The 19,183-nt window shown below is 43.0% G+C and overlaps 1 pseudogene; it reads right to left on the reverse strand.

The window, feature by feature from the left end:
- Window positions 1–11,234: 11,234 nt before the first annotated feature.
- On the reverse strand, window positions 11,235–11,349 carry LOC116987103 (annotated as a pseudogene).
- Between the last annotated feature and the right edge of the window lie 7,834 nt (window positions 11,350–19,183).

The raw sequence follows: 19,183 nt of genomic DNA on the forward strand, positions 1-19,183 counted from the left end.
AGACCAGTTAGCTTTACATTGGTAGTGGGGAAGATGCTTGTGTCGATTATTATATAGCTGTGCATTTCGAAAGCAGTGACAAAATCGGTCAAAGTCAGCATGGATTTATGAAGGGGAAATCATGCTTGACTAATCTTCTGGAATTTTTTGACGATGTAACAGGTAGAGTGGATAAGGGAGAGCCAGTGGAAAGACTTTCAAAAAGCCTTTGACAAGGTCCCATACAAGAGAATAGTGTGCAAAATTAGAGCACATGGTATTGGGGGTAGGGTATTGACATGGATAGAGAACTGGTTGGCAGACAAGAACCAAAGAGTAGGAATTAACGGGTCCTTTTCAGAATGGCAGGCAGTGTAGAGTGGAGTGCCGCAAGGCTCGGTGCTGGGACCCCAGTTATTTACAATATATATTAACGATTTAGACGAGGGAATTAAATGTGACATCTCCAAGTTTGTGGATGACACAAAGCTGGGTGGCAGTGTAGACTGCGATGAGGATGGTATAAGGCTGCAGGATGACTTGGATAGGTTGGGTGAGTGGGCAGATGCATGGCAGATGCAGTATAATGTGGATAAATGTGAGGTTATCCACTTTGGTGGCAAGAACAGGAAGGCAGATTATTATCTGAATGGTGTCAGATTAGGAAAAGACGAGACCTGGATGTGCTTGTACATCAGTCACTGAAAGTAAGCATGCAGGTACAGGTTAAGTCTACTCTACCATTCAATCATGGCTGGTCTATCTTCCCCTCTTAATTCCATTCTCCTGCCTTCTCCCCATAAACCCAGACACCCATACTAATCAATAACTTTTGGTGCAGGAACTATAATCTACTTGGATGCACTCATGTTTAAACCACATAAAACATGAGATGGAAATATTTTCTTTATTAGTTTAGATTTGTTTGGTTTAGTTTAGAGATAAAGCGTTTCAACAGGCCCTTCGGCCCATCGAGCCACCACTGACCATCGATCACCCATACACTTGGGGCAATTTACAGAAGCCAATGAGCCTACAAACCTGCATGTCTTTGGTTGTGGTATGAAACCAGAGAAAACTCACGCTGTCACAGTGAAAACGGACAAACTCCGCACAGACAGCAGTCGTAGTCAGGATTAAACCCGTGTCTTTGGAGCTGTGAGGCAGCAGCTCTACTGTTGCCTGTTGTGTAAATTGGACTAATCTCATTACAGTTTGATTATCCTTTGATGTTTGACTTTCAATGTAACTGTTGGTACCTCTTTTTTGACATTATCATTCCAATGGCAGCCATGAGTCCCACTGAGTTACTCCAGCTTTTTATGTCTATCTTTGGTTTAAACCAGCATCTGCAGTTCCTTCCTACACATGAGTCACATTGATATTTACTTTTCCAATAATGTAGTGGCTCAATGGGAAGCTAACAAGAGACCCAGCATGGGCAGCCTAAGACAACCAAAATTATCTTTGATGTTCATCTTCTTGGGTGTTTGGAATGGTGTTACTCTGTATATCTGGGAGCCAGATAACTAATCAAAGGTAGTGATTGCACATGATGACATTCTATCCTAGCCAGTGAACACCAGTTATCATCTGTGTGCTTGGTGCTTTGATTTTCGGCATCTGCATACAATGGTGTCTGTCTTGTCGCTTCTTGTGCTTCTAGTGCGTGGTGGTGGAAAGATTGGTGGAAACAAGGCCGCCAAGTGTACGCTCTTTCCTTGACCCCAGAAGTGTAGTAAATCTCATTAAACAATATTATCCTTTCAATGAACCCGTTTAATTATGCTACACTTGTTCTATTGCCATTTCTCCAACTAATTCCAGCATTTGACCGACAATTGATGTTGACAAAGCCTGAAGTTCTTCACTTCTCTCCTCCATGCTTCTTGCCTGAAGATGTTATGTTACATTTGCTGTGTTATAAACCACTGAGGCCTTTCCAATCTTCAATTGATTGAATCGGTGCCTCTGCATAGCAGCCTCACGCGTTCCAGAATCTTCAGTCTTCACTCCCAGTGCCTCCAGAATATCGTCAGTGCCTATGGAGTCTCACAACATCTCCAAATCTGCCACAGAAACGCAGAGATCCCCTGCCTCCAACAATCCCTCAGTTCCAACTGACCTTCCCCTGATGCCCTCAAGAAGACAAAGTCAAGTTACCTTCTTCAACTGTAATTTTGGAAAGCTAAAAAAAAGATCAGCAGTATATTTTCAGTATTTTTCAAACTTCGCAGGGAAAGTCCAGGGGATTTGTCCTTGGTTTAGATCCCACTTTTTTTTCTAGTGGGCCAATTCACTCCAGCTGTGTTTGGCAGATGCAAAGGAACCTCCAGCATTCAGCTGCTCTCATGCCAGTAAATCCTAGACTTCCAAACATCTGCTATAAATCCAGAGCTCACAGAGGATAGGTGCTGCTTTCTGGGTTCCCAGCAGTATGCTTAGGAATAGTAAGATTAAACGAGAATTTACCAGTTTGAAGTTTGATCTGTATTTTATGAGTTACGATGAGGGATTACGTGAAGAACCCCGCCAGGACGCATGCGTGTCATTCTTCAAAGCAGCGGTGTGAAATCACAGATAACTGTAATGACTAAACATAGTAAGATTAGAGAAGAGATACCAGTTAAGTATATGATCAGGGTGGGAGCGGAGGGCACGTAACCCCTCATCGTAACTCCTCATAAAATACAGATCAAACTTCAAACTGGTAAGTTCTCGTTTAATCTTACTATTTTACTTCGGAGTCACGTGAGTGACTACGCGAAGATTTTAAAGCTCTGTGATTTCATGCCGTGGAAACGAGTCCATGCATCACGTCTGCCTTGACTGTGGGAGGAATTGTGTTAACATAATTTGGACATGAATGTGACATTGAAATCATAAAATTCGTTAATACAAATTTATAACCCCTTTTTATGGGTTTAAATTAATTTACAGAACTTAAAATTGTTTCTGCAAACGTTCCAGGTTTCGTTACTGGTTTATTATAAAATAATTGGAATGTTTTCCCCTCCAGACCATCCTGCTGCCTTGAGGATTTGGTCCATTGGTACATCCAACTGTATTGCTGCCGATGTAGCTGCAGCCCTGGTGGAAAGAGATTTTAAAATATTAGTATCCACCCCAGCCTGTGTTAGCACCTGTTTCAGCCATCTTGAGATGGTCTGGACCGTCACTCTTGGTGTGGTTGCTAGTGGCTGACCAAAATGTGCCTTTTCATTGCCTCTTAGGATATTCGTTTTCTCCATGTATAACGACAGATGTCTTACCATACACAGACGGTCATCTGTTGGGTATGACCTAATTGTATATTGAGGCCTGCTGATCCCTTTCTGTTCTGCTTACTAACTCATAAATATGAAACGTAATATTTTCTGTTGAGGAAGTCATGTTGTCCAGTCTAGTTTTTGCAGTGACTGTATCCTCTGTGCCGTGACCAATACCATTAGCATGACTGTTTTAATGTCAGTCTGTGTAGGGACAGAACTGTTGCTGAGACCAATTCCTGAGCATCTTCAGGATTATTCTTACATCCCATATTTGGGAGTATCTGGTTCTTGGGGATAGTATTAAAAATTCTCCTCATAAGTTTAGTACCAGTGGGTGAGTGGTATCCCAACAGTGTAATGCTCTGTCCCCTGCCATAGGTAAGTCGATAGGGCATTTCTGGCGCAGTTGATGGCACTGTAACTGAGCCCCTCATCATAGTGGAGGCCTGCCAGATATTCCAGAACAGACGGGATGTTCATGTCTCTGATACCATGTTTGATACCACTGGGAACCATGGTTGTGTAGGCCAATCGGGTACTACCAATACCAGATGCAGAGTCTTGTTGTATTTCCTTAATACCCGACTGATGAGGCAGGAAAAGGAGGGAATGCGTAAATAAACAATTCCACACCCCACCCCCCCCCCCCCCCCCCCCCCCCCCCCCAATGCAGCGAAAATGCATCTGTCGCCGCTACCGCAGGGTCTGGTTCCCATGAAACATAATTTGATAACTGGTGGTTAAGTCTGGATGCGAATAAATCAATATCTGGTGTTCCATATTTGCTGTGATATCAGCAAATACTATTTTATTCAACATCCATTTGGTGTTTTCATTAAAATTGCGTGACCTGGTGTCTGCCACTGAATTTAGTCTTCCTGGTAGGTAAGTGGCTGATATCCAAATATCTCTCTGGATTCACCATTGCCAAATTGTATAGCCAGATTGTCACATGATGTCGATTTGTTTCCACCCTGTGGTCAATGTATGCTACCACGGTGGTATTGGTATTGGTGACTCCCCACCCAAGTGCACTGGCATCAGTTTGTAGTACCATGGAAGGGTTACTGACAATGATTGGATTGGAACAAAGCCAGATGTTATCTATCCACCATTTTAGTTCCATTTTAGCTTGATTGGTAGTTTCATAGATCTGTCAAAGTGACCTGCATAATTTAGAGTGCTTGTATTTTGCTCTCTGTAAGTTTTGGTAATGTAGAGGTCCAAATTGTGTGACTGGAAGGCAGCCATCATCATTATGCCAATTACTTTGCTACTAATCTGATGGATGGTTTGCTGATGTCAGTGAGGTTATTGCAAGCCTCTATTTAATCTCTAGCCTTTCCCTTAGGCAGAGTCACCGACATGTGAACTGAGTCAATGGTGAAACCCCAGATAGTCCATAGTAGTGGAAGGCGTTAGTTTAGATTTAACTGGATGGAAAATGAATCCCAGTTTTCCAAATAACTTTTTTGTGGCTGTTACAGTTTGTTTGGCCAATTCCAAAGTTTTGCCCACAATGAGTATGTCATCTAAATATGCCATGACCATGTGAGTACGTTTCCGTAGAAACGCTTGGGCTGTTTTCAAAAATTTTGTGAACAGCCTGGGGCTGATGATAACCCATTTGGCTGTGCTTTATACTGTCAGAGTTGTCCCATCCAGTTGAATTTTAAGTAACATCTGTGGTCACTTCGTATAGGCACTGAATAGTAAGCATCTTTTAAATCGATGCTGGCCATTGAAGTAACCTTTGGGAATTAATTGTTAAGGAGTAACAAAGGTATCTATTTTGTCAGATCTATGATGATGCGATAACCATCATCTTTTTTGTTTTTGATAAATATATTGGACATGAATTCTAATGGTTCGTGTTGAGTTTTCTCAATTACACCTTTTATGTAAAGACCGCTTCAGTTCAGCTTGCGCTTTTGATATTCCTTTATCAGAAGGCACGAACATTCGGTTCAGTATATGTTGAACTGGAGGGCTGTACTTGTGTATAAACTCTATTGTATATCCTTGGATACTGCTTAAGATGTAAGTATCGGTTGTTATCATGCTCCATGCATTCAGAAAGAGTGTAATCTGCACCCAACCTCCGTGATCCCTGTATATTGTAGGGAACCAGACCCACTTACCTCCATAGTTACCAGTGGTAGGTTTACTTTTTGTAGGTTCTTTGCTGCTGTTGTCGCGCTGGGGTCTGGATTTTCGGTTTGGTTGGCGTTGGAGGTCCCCGCATCTTCCAAGAAGGCCGGCCTGGGCCATGGCCTAAAAAGACTCATGTTTTGGGTACCGGACCTTCGAGCTTTCACTAGTTCTGCTGGTGGGTGCGTGGGGGTGCTGTCTTTGGCCGTAGTGGGTTCCAGTAGGTTCTCTTGTTCTTGCACCCCCTGCACAGTTGTCTTTCCTTCTGCGGACCCCTCTTCCAGGTCAGCCCAGAACTGACCCACAGTGCTCCCCTCTGATGAGGTAGAAGCACTGTGCAGCCCTTCAAGAGGTACTGCTGTGGGTTTATCATAGGGCCCACAGTGACCCGACTCCATCTCCCGGAGTCTGTCACGTTGGAGCAAAGCTCCATATACCGCTCCATCCGGCTCCAGCGCTCTCGGGCGCTGGCCGCCCGCGGTTGTTCAAAGTCGGACTCCTCTGAGTCCACGACCTTGTTTGTTTTGTGTCTAGCCTTTCCGCCCGGCCGCGTGGATCTGGCCGGTGCGGAGGCGACATCGGGCACAGCTGATCCCACTATCGGTGATCCGAGTGCCGCTGGCTGCCGCTGGCTGCCCGCTGCTCCGCGGTCCTCCTTCTCCAGCTTTGTCCTTACTGCCCTTCCGTGGAGTGGATATGGCCAGTGTGGAGGCGACATCGGGCACTGCTGATCCCATCTAGCCCACCAGCTTTGTCGCAGCCCGTTGGTTTCTCCACCTGCAATCAGCATGGTAAAAACACAAAAAGACCGCAGCTCTTACCTGCAGGTCCAGGTTAAAATTGTCGCTACGGGTGAACGTCGTTCCACCCCGTCTGCTGCCGTTATTGACTTGTCCAAAAGTCAACGGCCCCATTTAAATAGTCTCCCGCCCGGCCGTGATGTTCTGGCCGGCGCGGGACCAAAAGTCGGCACAGCTGATCCCTTACGGGGCTTGTGCCTTCAGCTCTCCACACTGGCTGCAATTTTGGGCTCCAGGTCTTCCCCGGTTAGGTCTGGCTGGAAGAATTGGTTCACAATCCAGCATGCCTTATTTCACCCCAGGGCTACTGGGGTATGTGGTTCTGTGGACCGAACATTCAGAGTCTAACCGCAGAACAGATTCCGTGTTCTCCTTGACGAGGAGGAGACACTATGCAGCCCGCAAGGGGTACCGCTGTGGGGCTTATTGGGTGCCCACTGTGGCTAGCCTCCCTCGCCCCAGCGTCGGGCAGCACTTGGTGAGCGGCTCTCGCTGGAGCACACCCTCAAGCTACGCTCACCACTGGCCGCTCCCGGTGCTCTACTGCCGGTCGCTGAACCGGCCCCGGTGCTCAGGGCACTGGGCGCTTGCGGCTCCTCAAAGTCCGACTCATTGAGTCCGGCATTGGTGGTGGTCTTTCTATTTGATTCCCGCCCGGCCGAAAAGTGGATTTCGCCGTAGCGAGAGCGAATTCGGGACAGCTGACTCCAATTAGAAGATCCATTGCCGTCGGATTGCTGCTGTTTTCGGCTGTCCGCAACTCCGCGGTTCTCCCCCTCCAGCTTCTTCGCAGCCTTTCTCCTCGTTACTCTGTCCATCTTTCACCTAAAAATAAGTCGAAAAACGCAGAGTCCCTTACCTGCTGTTGTCGGCTTTTGAAATACTGCCGCTTGAGGGAGACGTCCTCTCCCGTGCTGACTCGTTGCATAGCGTGAGGCGATAAATGACACGCATGCGTCCTGGCGGGGTTCTTCACGTAGTCACTCATGTGACTCCGAAGTAAAATAGCATCTCGAACCCTACACCATGCCAAATATGCCCTAAGATTAGATGTCCTATTCAAATTAATGGGGAACTTTGGTTTGAAGGAAGGGGTAAATGTGACCTTTTAAAAAATATGTTACTTTGATTTTATGTTTGATTTATGTTTAAATATATATATGTGTGCGTGTGTGTGCGTGTGTGCGTGCGTGCGTGTGTGTGTTTGTTTTTAGTTGTCTGTATTTATTTAGTTTAGTTTATTGTGAACCGAGGTACAGTGAAAAGCATTTGTTGTGTGTTATCCAGTCAGCAGAAAGACAATACACAATTACAATTGAGCCATTTACAGTGTGTAGATACATGATGAAGCAATAACATTCAGTGCAAGGAAAAGCCAGCAAAGTCCGATCAAGGATAGTCCGAGGGTCACCAATAAGGTAGATAGTAGTTCAGCACTGCTCTCTGGTTGTGGTAGAATAATTCAGTTGCCTGATAACAGCTGGGAAGAAACTGTCTCTGAATCTAGAGGTGTGCAACATTAATTTATATACAATTAATGATGTGACTAATTACAAAACAAATATCAATCAATTTAAACACATAAAACAAATATCAGCCTCGATGTTTCTTTTTGCTTTTCCCTTCTGTCTTCCATACTTAAAACTTCACTAATAAATTTCATGCCTCAAGAGAATTTAACAAAACTTGAAATTCTGTCACGGAAGAACATTTTTCAGAGGACACTGATTATGAGATTATGAATTAATCATTTAATTTTACACCTGGCAAACTCAAATATAGTATGTATCTTGGTTAGAGACATAGCGTGTTGTTCAATGAACTAGCCCTCAAGACTACTTTGCCAATTTGATATGTCTGGACTATATAAAGCTCTGAGTCACTCAGTATTATTGCATTACTCTGTTGCAAGATCCTATTATACTTTAGTAGTGTTGGTGGGGGAGTGGGATAGATTATTCCCACCAGTGTTTTCTGCCACTTGTTATTTCTTATCTCCATTCAGACTTATTTTGCTCATTGAGCCAAGAATTCTTCATTATCATCCTGATATTATCAGAACTATCTTCATCATGTAATTCATTTTGTCTGCCCTATAATGTCGAGCAATCTGTAATATTCGATTCAAAGTCTTGGTCAATATGCAACCATGTATTTTTTTGAGTTTTGGACCATCACTGTGCCATTAATTCAACTAGCTTCTTATAAATATTTTGTGCATTCAGATGAGGAGCTTTCTGTTTTTTTTTCCCATGAGGTATCTATCTCCTGCATATAGGATGTCCCCATGTTACAAATGCCCAACTTATTGTCATCTATATATACAAACGAGTTCCCATGATATTATTAAATTCAAAAGTTGGGAGAGCGTACATCCGTTTATTCCTACAGTTAGATTTTTCTTTCTCTGCATTGTTAGTAAGTGTTCTTTCGTATCAGTTTCACGTGTTTCGGATGCTATTTATTACAATACTGTAGAGGTCTAGTTACCACACAGTGATTATTGTCTATTTTATGAATTATAGTCACAATCAACTTGTGGACGTGTACTTCTGTAAACACGGAATCAGCTCATGTCCCAGGGACAGTCTTTACTGTCCAACCCTGGCAAATGCTGCTTATCATAAGGAATTGTAGAATTAGGCCATTCGGCCCATCAAGTTTACGTCATTCAATCATGGCTGATCTATCTCTCCCTCCTACCCGCATTCTCCTGCCTTCTCCTCATAACCCCTGACACCTGCACTAATTATTATGTCAATACAGTGCATAATTACCTTGTCTTTTCTCATTAATGTTCTACATTTTCCCTCACTTGACTGTCACATTCCTCCACATTGTGTGGTTTAAAGTCTATCTATATTTCTCATTTACATCATTGTTTATATGGTGGCACAATGGTGCAACTGATAGAACTGCTGCCCCACAGCTCAAGAGGCTTGCGTTCAATGCTGGCCTCTGGAGATGTCTGTGTGAGAGCTTCCATGTTCTCCCTATGACCCTCCCTATGGTGTATGGAACAAGCTGCCGATTGAGATAGTTGAGGCAGGTATTATCGCAGTGTTTAAGAAACATTTAGTCAGGTACATGGATAGGATTGGTTTAGAGGAATAATGGACTAATGCAGGCAGGTGGGACTAGTGTAGATGGGGCATGTTGATCGGCATGGGCAAGTTGAGCTGAAGGGCCTGTTTCTGCGCTGTATGACTCTATGACTATTGATTGGGGTTCTCCAGTTTCCTCCCACCTTTCAAAGACGTTGAGGGTTAGTAAGTTAATTAGCCAGTCTAAATAGCATTTTAGTATGTAGATAAGTCATAGAATATGAGGAGACTGGATGGAAATATAGGCAGCATACAAATGAGTAAGCGTATGATTAGTGTAGAAAAATAGGTTCATGATTGCAGTGCAGACTTGGTGGTCTGACAGTCTGTTTCAATGCTGTTTTTCTCAATTAGTGTGTAACTACTTGATTCTAGGACATGAGTTCCAGCCCAACTCACAAAGTCTATCCCCACAGAATCAAATACTGCTGTACAGGAACCAGTAGTCAGGGACTATGAGAGGGGGGTGCAGGGAGTACATCTTACCGGGGCCCGGGGTCCAAAAGGAGGCCCGGGAGCCAAAGACGGGGGGCCGGGAATTTCCTGAAATCTCAGAAATTGTTAGCATATATTTTGTGAAGATTAGCATTCACGTTTTGTGCGAGCCTACATAGTTTTATATATCGTCATTTGTAGAAATTATGATCGATAATAAAGCGGGGAATTTTAACAAGTTACCCCGTGGTCGGGGTAACCTGACTAAAAGAGGGTGAGGGGGAAGACCCTCACTACTGATGGGTCTTCTCTGTAGGAGGGGGGGGGGAGCACTAGGACCCAATAGAGTCAGACCATGAGCTGTCTGCATCATGGAGGTTGTGGGCCAACTGCTGCGCCTGGAACTCTGGTGAGGTGACAGCTCTGGCCTGCTGGTGGTCGGTGGAGAGGCGAGGGTCAGCGGAGTTGCTGGTGGGGGGGCTGGAGTAGAGATATGGGCAGCAGCATCAGTGGCTTTCTGAAGACAGTGAAGGTCGGCGACAGTGGCTGCAGTGGCCAAAGTGATGGCCAAAACAAGAAATGATGTCCGTGGAATTTTATTATATGTGACATCTTTTGCCTGTGTGTTAATGTCAGCTGAGTGGTACAAAATATTAGCTGGCATAGATATTTGCCACACTGGATGTTGAAGCAGCAAACATAGAAACTCTCCTCACAGATCTGACAAAACTTTGAAACAACTGGAAATCCATGTAGAATTAAGCTAAATCGGCTGCGTGAAACCTAAAGATAGAAATAAAACTCTCCCTTAGATGTGGTGTAGTTAGGCGCAAGAGGGTAGGGCCACATGATGACAGCACACCTGATGCTAATTTGGAAGAAATGAATGACACAGATGATACGCCAGAAGTTTTATCCCACTTTTTAAGAAAGGTGGGAGAGAGAAAACAGGGAATTATAGACCAGTTAGCCTGACATCGGTGGTGAAGAAGATAGAAACATAGAAAATACGTGCAGGAGTAGGCCATTCGGCCCTTCGAGCCTGCACCGCCATTCAATATGATCATGGCTGATCATCCAACTCAGTATCCTGTACCTGCCTTCTCTCCATACTCCCTGATACCTTTAGCCACAAGGGCCACATCTAACTCCCTCTTAAATATAGCCAATGAACTGACCTCAACTACCTTCTGTGGTAGAGAATTCCAGAGATTCACCACTCTCTGTTGAAAAATGTTTTTCTCATCTCGGTCCTAAAAGATTTCCCCCTTATCCTTAAACTGTGACCCCCTGTTCTGGACCTCCCCAACTTCGGGAACAATCTTCCTGCATCTAGCCTGTCCAACCCCTTAAGAATTTTGTAAGTTTCTATAAGATCCCCCCTCAATCTTCTAAATTCTAGCGAGTACAAGCCCAGTCTATCCAGTCTTTCTTCATATGAAAGTCCTGACATCCCAGGAATCAGTCTGGTGAACCTTCTCTGTACTCCCTCTATGGCAAGAATGTCCTTCCTCAGATTAGGTTTAGCACACCCGAAGTGCAATGGGATAGCCTCATCCTGGGAGATCGGCCATCGTGACCACCGATTCTCCCCTGCCAGGTAAGATGCTGGAATCGATTATAAAAGATTAAATAGTGGCACATTTGGATAGCAGTAACAGGATCAGTCCGAGTCAGCATGGATTTACGAAGGGGAAATCATGCTTGACTAACCTTCTGACATTTTTTGAGGATGTAACTAGGAAAATTAGCAAGGGAGAGTCAGTGGATGTAATGTGCCTGGATTTTCAGAAAGCATTTGTTGAGATCCCACATAGGAGATTAGTGGGCAAACTTAGGGCACAAGGTATTGGGGATAGAGTGCTGACATTGATAGAAAATTGGCTGGCAGACAGGAAACAAAGAGTAGGAATTAACGGGTCTATTTCAGAATGGCAGGCAGTGACTAGTGGGGTACCGCAAGGCTCGGTGCTGGGACCGCAGCTATTTACAATATATGATTTAGATGAAGGGATTCAAGGTAACATTAGCAAGTTTGCAGATGACACAAAGGTGGGTGGCAGTGTATACTCTGGAATTTAGAAGGATGAGAGGGATTCTTTTTGAAACATATAAGATTATTAAGGGTTTGGACACGCTAGAGGCAGGAAACATGTTTCCGATGTTGGCAGTGTCCAGAACCAGGGGCCACAGTTTAAGAATAAGGGGTAAGCCATTTAGAACAGAGAGGAGGAAACACTTTTTCTCACAGAGAGTTGTGAGTGTGCAATTCTCTGCCTTAAAGGGCAACGGAGGTCGGTTCTCTGGATACTTTCAAGAGAGAGCTAGATAGGGCTCTTAAAGATAGCGGAGTCAGTGGATACGGGGAGCAGGCAGGACCGGGGTGCTGATTGGGGATGATCAGCCATGATCACACTGAATGGCGGTGCTGGCTCGAAGGGCCGAATGGCCTACTCCTGCACCTATTGTCTATTGTCTATGAGGCCTATTTCAGAAGGTGTGTGTTTTACGTTTTGGTAGACAATGCTATAGCATGATTAACTTTCCGCTTCAATGCTGTTAAGCAGTTGGCAGAAAAAAATGACTTCTTGTGGAAATTTCTCTGAAAGTGATGTGGAGAGAAAAGCTTTATCTTTATCAGAGCAATATGCTGCTGGCCTTAACGATGATGATTTTGGAAAAGAAATGCAACATTTACCCTCAGTACATAAAGCAAATTTTGTAAATGCACTGTTAAAACCATCAGATCTGTTGAACTTGTTAACAGAGTACAGACTTGGTGTCCTGTTTCCAAATGTTTGTGTTAGCTAAAGAATACTATTAACAATTCCAGCAACAGTAACTTCTGCAGGGAGGTCATTCAGCAAACTAAAGCTTATTAACAATTATTTAAGGTCTACAATGTCTCAGGAACATCTTGTGGATTTGTCAGGCTAAGTATTGAATCAATTGCCAGAACAATAATGTTTTATGCTGTGATTTGAAAATTTTCACACAAAAAAAGGCCAGGAAAGCTCTTTATTTAAAGTAAATACGATGCATATCTGGCTTTTTTTTTAAAACTTTTTACTAATAATTACGTCTTTTGATGATCTGATCTGCATTGAAATATAAAAGGATGTTTCAATGTGAATTCTTTCTCCTTATCTGTATTGTAGCATAAACAAAGATGTTCAAAACAAATGTGCTTTCTTCTCTTTGATCCTTTTCTTTTATTAATATTTATCATGGAGGGAGTATAGGCCTCAAATGCAGACAATCAACAGAGTGCTCCATTCCACCCCTCTCATCTACCATACCCTTTATGGCCTTACAGGCTACAGCTCATGGCATAAACCCGTAGTGGATAAAAACAGGATGACTAATGGTGAAGGGAAGGGGGCCTGAAATAAACTTTGTGCCCACTGATAAAATTCCTCACAGAGGCCCTGCAAATGGCCCGTGAATAAAAACCTCTTTGTTCCACACACTCTTCAAGAACACATTCCACTCTCTGGCCAGTTTAACCCTTCACCAATTTGGATATGGCTCATTGTCACATTCATTGACCCATAGAGTCAAACAGTGTGGACACAGACCATTCGGCCCAACTTGTCCACACTGACCAACATGTCCCATCTGCACTAGTCCCACCTGCCTGCGTTTGGCCCATAACCTTCTAAACCTGTCCTATCCATGTACTTATTCAAATGTTTCATAAACGTTGCGATACTACCTGTCTCATCTACCCCCTCTGGTTCCTTTAAATCTTTCCCCCCTCACCTTAAATCTATATAATCTGGTTCTCAATTCCCATACTCTGGGCAACAGACTCTGTGCATCTACCCAATCTATTCCTCAGCAATATTAGTTTTAAAGCCCTAACAACATTTTTCATTTATATCTGTTTCTATGGCAGCACAGTGGTAATCCAGATATATTGACCACCACTGTTCAGCGTCTTTAATTTAGACCCATGCTCCTCACATTGACTCAATAGAACTTCCTTAATCTGTAGGAAGGAACTGCAGATGCTGGGTTGAACAGAAGATAGACACAAAAATATAGACACCAAAAGCTCAAAAAACAATATATGAAAGATATGCAAAAAGGAAACAATGGGAAAGAAAACAGGCCATTGGTAGCTGTTTGTTGGGTGAAAATGCTAGTGTGACTTGGGTGGGTCAGGGAAAGAGAGAGAGGGAATGCCGGGGCTACCTGAAGTTAGAGAAATCAATATTCATACCACTGGGCTGTAAGCTGCCCAAGCGAAATATGAGATGCTGTTCCTCCAATTTGCGTTTAGCCTCACTCTGACAATGGAGGAGACCTAGGACAAAAATGTGTGTGTGGGAATGGGAAGGAGAATTAAAGTGTTTAGCAACCTGGAGATCAGGTAGGTTCAGGCAGACTGAGCAAAGGTGTTCAGTGAAATGATGACGCTGCCTGTCCTGCTGAGTTACTCCAGCTTTTTGTGCATATCTTCCTTTTAATCTTACTATATTATTGGGTTTTTTTGTGCACCACAACAACGAGCTTCCTCCTCCTACCAAGTTCTTCTCCAGTCAGCATAAGACATAGGAGCACAATTAGGGCATTAGGCCCATTGAGCCTGCTCCTCCATTCAATCACTAATGGATGAAAGTCTTCACTGGAGACTGACTCCCAATCCAACCTAGCATGTAGCTGAACCTTATCATCGCAGATCACTGACAAAATCTAAAGTTAGGATAATTTAAAGTTAAATGAGTATAGTTGCCTCCTAATGTCTGGGTATTTGTCTCTTTCTCCAATATAGCACATGAAGTTCTCATGCAAGATATTTGCAAATGACCTGTTGTTATGATCTCACTGCCACCTTAATCTGAAGAAGGGTCTCGACCCGAAACATTGCCTATTTCCTTCGCTCCATAGATGCTGCCTCACCCGCTGAGTTTCTCCAGCATTTTTGTCTACCTTCGATTTTCCAGCATCTGCAGTTCCTTCTTATACAAAATATGATTTTTTTTAAATTTTCCTTTTTGGAATCATCGTTATTAAATCCGCCTCTTTATACTTCAACTAACAGTTAATGATCATTTAAGTTAGTTATATTAGTTGTTTAGCTGCTATGGTATCTTTATTGCCCACGTCTCAATTGATGTGAAAGACTGAGATAGTAGGCAAACATCTATGGCATTAAAGTCTCACCATAATCTTGATGTCCTTAAATTCTCTCCTTGTTTTCTTGCTGATATAAAGCCTTGTCTCGGTTTCCTTTTGCTTTAGTCTCTCTCCTACTATCATTTTCTCGTTGCTTCAAGCTCGCTCCAGCTGTCTTTCTGCTCTCCCACTCCCTGCTGTTGCAATGTCTTGCTGCTTTAATCTCCCTCCTGCCAACCAGTTCTCTCACCACCTTCATCTCTCATCAGTGTTCTCTGATGTTCACTGATTCCAACACTCACTTACTCACTTAAAACTGTCCTGAAATTCTAAACTTCCCTCTCACTAATTTAAACTCTCCTCACAATCTCCCAGTTTTTCAATTCTGATTTATTTTTATCATTGTGTCCCCCGACACAATGATAAAAATTCCATAAATAAACTTCCTTTGATCACTGAGGATTTAGATTAGCTTGCAAATTAAATTCTGAAAGTGAATGGCGCTGACCATTGCAGATTGTGATAAATTTTGAAGGTGGCACTAGATTTTGTGCTGCAAGACTTTGCTATGCACGTCTCAACTAGTTTGCATTATCAGCACCTCGACAACTGGTGACAACTTGCCTCTGGGTTGCCATGGTTTTCAATGAGATGTCAAATGACATAACCTCCACGTGGGTATCTGCCCTGGGTTGAGAGTCCGTGTAAGACTGAAAGCTTACTCATATATTGCACTCAGTTTTAATTTGAGCTGCCTGTGAGTCTGACGGGATTTGGCATTACAATTATTTCACAAATTTCTCAAACTAATTCTCCATTGCAGCAAATGTGTCGAGAACAAGGCCTTGTACTGGCGAGGCAAATTACCTTTTCATTGTTGCAGATATAATTATATATATATATATATATGTTGGTTCAATTCCCCATCCTGATGAATCAGGAAAGGGAATATTTTTAGTTTAGTTTAGAGTTTCAGCATGGGAACAAATCATTCAGATCACTGAATCCCAAAACGACCCATTCACACTAGTTCTATGTTATCCACTTTCCCATCTAATCCCTCCACACTTGGGGCAATTTACAGAAGCCAATTAGCCTACAAACACACAAGTCTTTGGAATGTGGGAGCAAACTGGAGCACCTGGAGAAATCCTACGCAGTCAAGAGCGGAACTCGCTATCAAAACATGGAGCACACGGGGGACACAATTTTTTGGCGGCCGCGCGCGCATGCGCACACTCACACACACACACGCGAGGCTTCGGAGGCTCAATCCAATGCTAAATGCAGCTCAACTCTGCCTGTCTCGCCGGGTTAACTACAGCCCTGACTGGACTGACGGGACACCAGCGCTGCTTCTCCATGCTGGTCATATTTCCCGCAAGTCCAGGCAGGTTCACCTGGCAGGACAGGCAGAGTTGAGCTGGGTTTAGCGCTGTTTCTCTGGGGGGGCACTCGGGACAGCGCCGGAGAGCCCGCCGGGATCGATCCTGCCTGTGGATGAGGTGCAGGTCTGTGTCACGTCTCCCTCCTCCAATCATCGCACCCTCGATCATCAGTCCCACACCCACTGCCTCGCGGAAAGCGGAGATTTTAAAATCGGGATCACAAAAACTTGGGGTGATGTCCCCTACCTCTCAAAACATGGGGGGACGTGTCCCCTCTGGCCCCCCCGGGTTTTCCGCCCCTGTACGCAGTCACAGGCAGAACGTGCAAACTCCACACAGGTAGCATCCAAGGTCAGGATTAAATCCAGTTCTCTGGCACTGTGAAGCAACACCTCCACCAGTTACATCATGGTGAAAACTGGCTACAAAAGTCTAGTTTAGAGATACAGTGCGGAAACAAGCACTTCGGCACTTAGACCGCGCCGACCAATGATCCCCGCACACTAACACTATCCTATACACACTAGGGACAATTACAATTACACCAAGCCAATTAGCCTACAAACCTGGACGTCTTTGGAGTGTGAGAGGAAACCGGAGCACCCAGAGAAAATCCATTCGCTCATTGGGAGAATGTACAAACTCCATACAGTCATTCAACTCATTGCCCATTGCCTGCAGAATCAACTTATTTCAATAAAGTATTTGATCCTCAAGTACAATTGAAAATAGATAACATAAGTATAGAAAGAGTATATGAAAATAAATTTCTTGGTGTGATCTTAGACCACAAAATCTGCTGGAAACCACAATTAAACCACGTCAAAGCAAAACTGGCAAAGTCTATAGCAATATTGGGAAAGTCAAGACACATTCTGGACCACAAATCATTACATACTCTGTATAATACACTCATATTGCCATATCTGAGTTACTGTGTGGAGATATGGGGTAACACCTACAAAACCAACCTACAGCCGTTATGCACATTACAAAAAAGAGCAATAAGAATTATCAATAACGTTGGATATCTTGAACATACCAATTTATTATTCTTAAAGTCACATACACTGAAGTTCACCGATCTGGTTAAATTTAAGACTGCGCAAATCATGTACAAAGCAAGAAATAATTAATTCCAGAAAATATACAAAAACTGTTTATGGAAAGACAGGGTGGGTATAATTTGAGAGGGGAACATAATTTTAAAATACTCAATGTCAGAACAACTCTTAAAAGTATGTGCATAGCAATCTGTGGTGTGAATTTGTGGAATGGTCTGGAACAGGAGATACAATTTAGCACAAACATTATTCAGTTTAAAAAGATGTACAAAAACACTTGTTTAAAAGGAAATTTGGATGAGGATAGGTGATTGTGAGTGGGATATTTGTTATACTGATTGTATTGGGAACGGTGATTATAGGGTGATGGGTTGTATATATGACTAAGAGATACTGTATAGTATATGAGGGTTTTTTTTGGGGGGGTTTTCTCTCTTTTTTGTATGGCTTTGTAAATATTTGATTAGTGTATAAATGTAAATAATTTGGTGTACATATAGCTGCTGGTGTACATATGGTGTACATATAGCTGCTAAATTTGTGTAAGATAATTATAAGCAGTTGAATAAGGGGTGGGAATTAATAAGCTTTGGCTTCTTCCTGCTCCTTTTCGGACACATACGATTTCATTTATTTGTAGATATTGTTTATGACACTTTATAAATATTCTTGTTTTGTTTTTTGTATGTTTTTGTTTGTTTCACACTTGCTTTTTATTATTTTATTCTGTTCGAAATAAAGAATTAAACAAATAAATAAATAAATAGATAAATAAATCCTTATGTATATTAAGTATGATAGAAACTTAATCGATTTGAAATAGCTCCAATTCTGGACTCTTACCGATCCACTGCGGTCATTGCCTGGCTCCACCTCATTCTATGGTCTCAGCAGCAAAGCTGGCATGACATTTACAGCCTTGTGGGCTCAAAGGTGAGGATCTTGATGATCCACCAAGCAGTCCAAAGAAGGGTATCAACCCAAAACGTTACCTATCCATGCTCTCCAAAGATGCTGCCTGACCCGCTGAGTTACTCCAGCACTTTGTGTCCTTTTATGGAAACCAGCATCTGCAGTTTCTTGTTTCCACCATGATTTCATCTTTCTAGACGACTTTGAGAAAATATGTCCTGAAGTTACTCAATCAAGAATTGTCTGATTATCACTCCTGTGAAGTTCCTTGAGATGTTCTGCGCTATCAAAGGTGCTAGATAAATAAACATGAATTATTCTTTCCATGTAGTTGCTCTCCCCCACCCACCAACCCCCCATTTCCACATACATCCACCAACCCCCCATTTCCACATACATCCACCAGGCAGAGCTTTGTCTCAGAGTGATGACACTGCCAATCTTTGGAAGAATGAGTCACTGACGATCAGACTTGAACAAGTTGGAAAATATATCACTGAATATGTGTTAATGAAACCTACCATTACATTGTGATTTTAATCTAACCTAACATCCTAAAGAATGTCACATGCCCAGTTGACACCGAACCACATAAATAGCAAATGCTTGGTTAAAAGGTGGGTTTAAAGAAGTGTTGCAAGGGAAGAAAGAGAAAGAAGGCCCCATATCTGGACCATGTTGCAATTGGCCTGGAGAATGCTCCATGATATTTAGAAATAAGGGATAGCATTGGGTAGTGGTTCTTGCCTTCCGCCCTCACGATGGATTCCAATGAATCCTACAGGTACCCATTGGAAAGATCATTCTGAGGCAAGTTTCAGGGTTAATTCAGAGGTCAGAAAACTAACAGGATTTACCACTGAGAGCAAATTCCTGGGCTTGTGTGTCTATCTGATGGATCAAATAGTGTCTCATGGGCATTCAGATTGGGAACCACCTGGAACTTGATCAGAGTAG

Source organism: Amblyraja radiata, chromosome 24 (assembly GCF_010909765.2).
Source record: "Amblyraja radiata isolate CabotCenter1 chromosome 24, sAmbRad1.1.pri, whole genome shotgun sequence".
NCBI lineage: Eukaryota > Metazoa > Chordata > Chondrichthyes > Rajiformes > Rajidae > Amblyraja > Amblyraja radiata.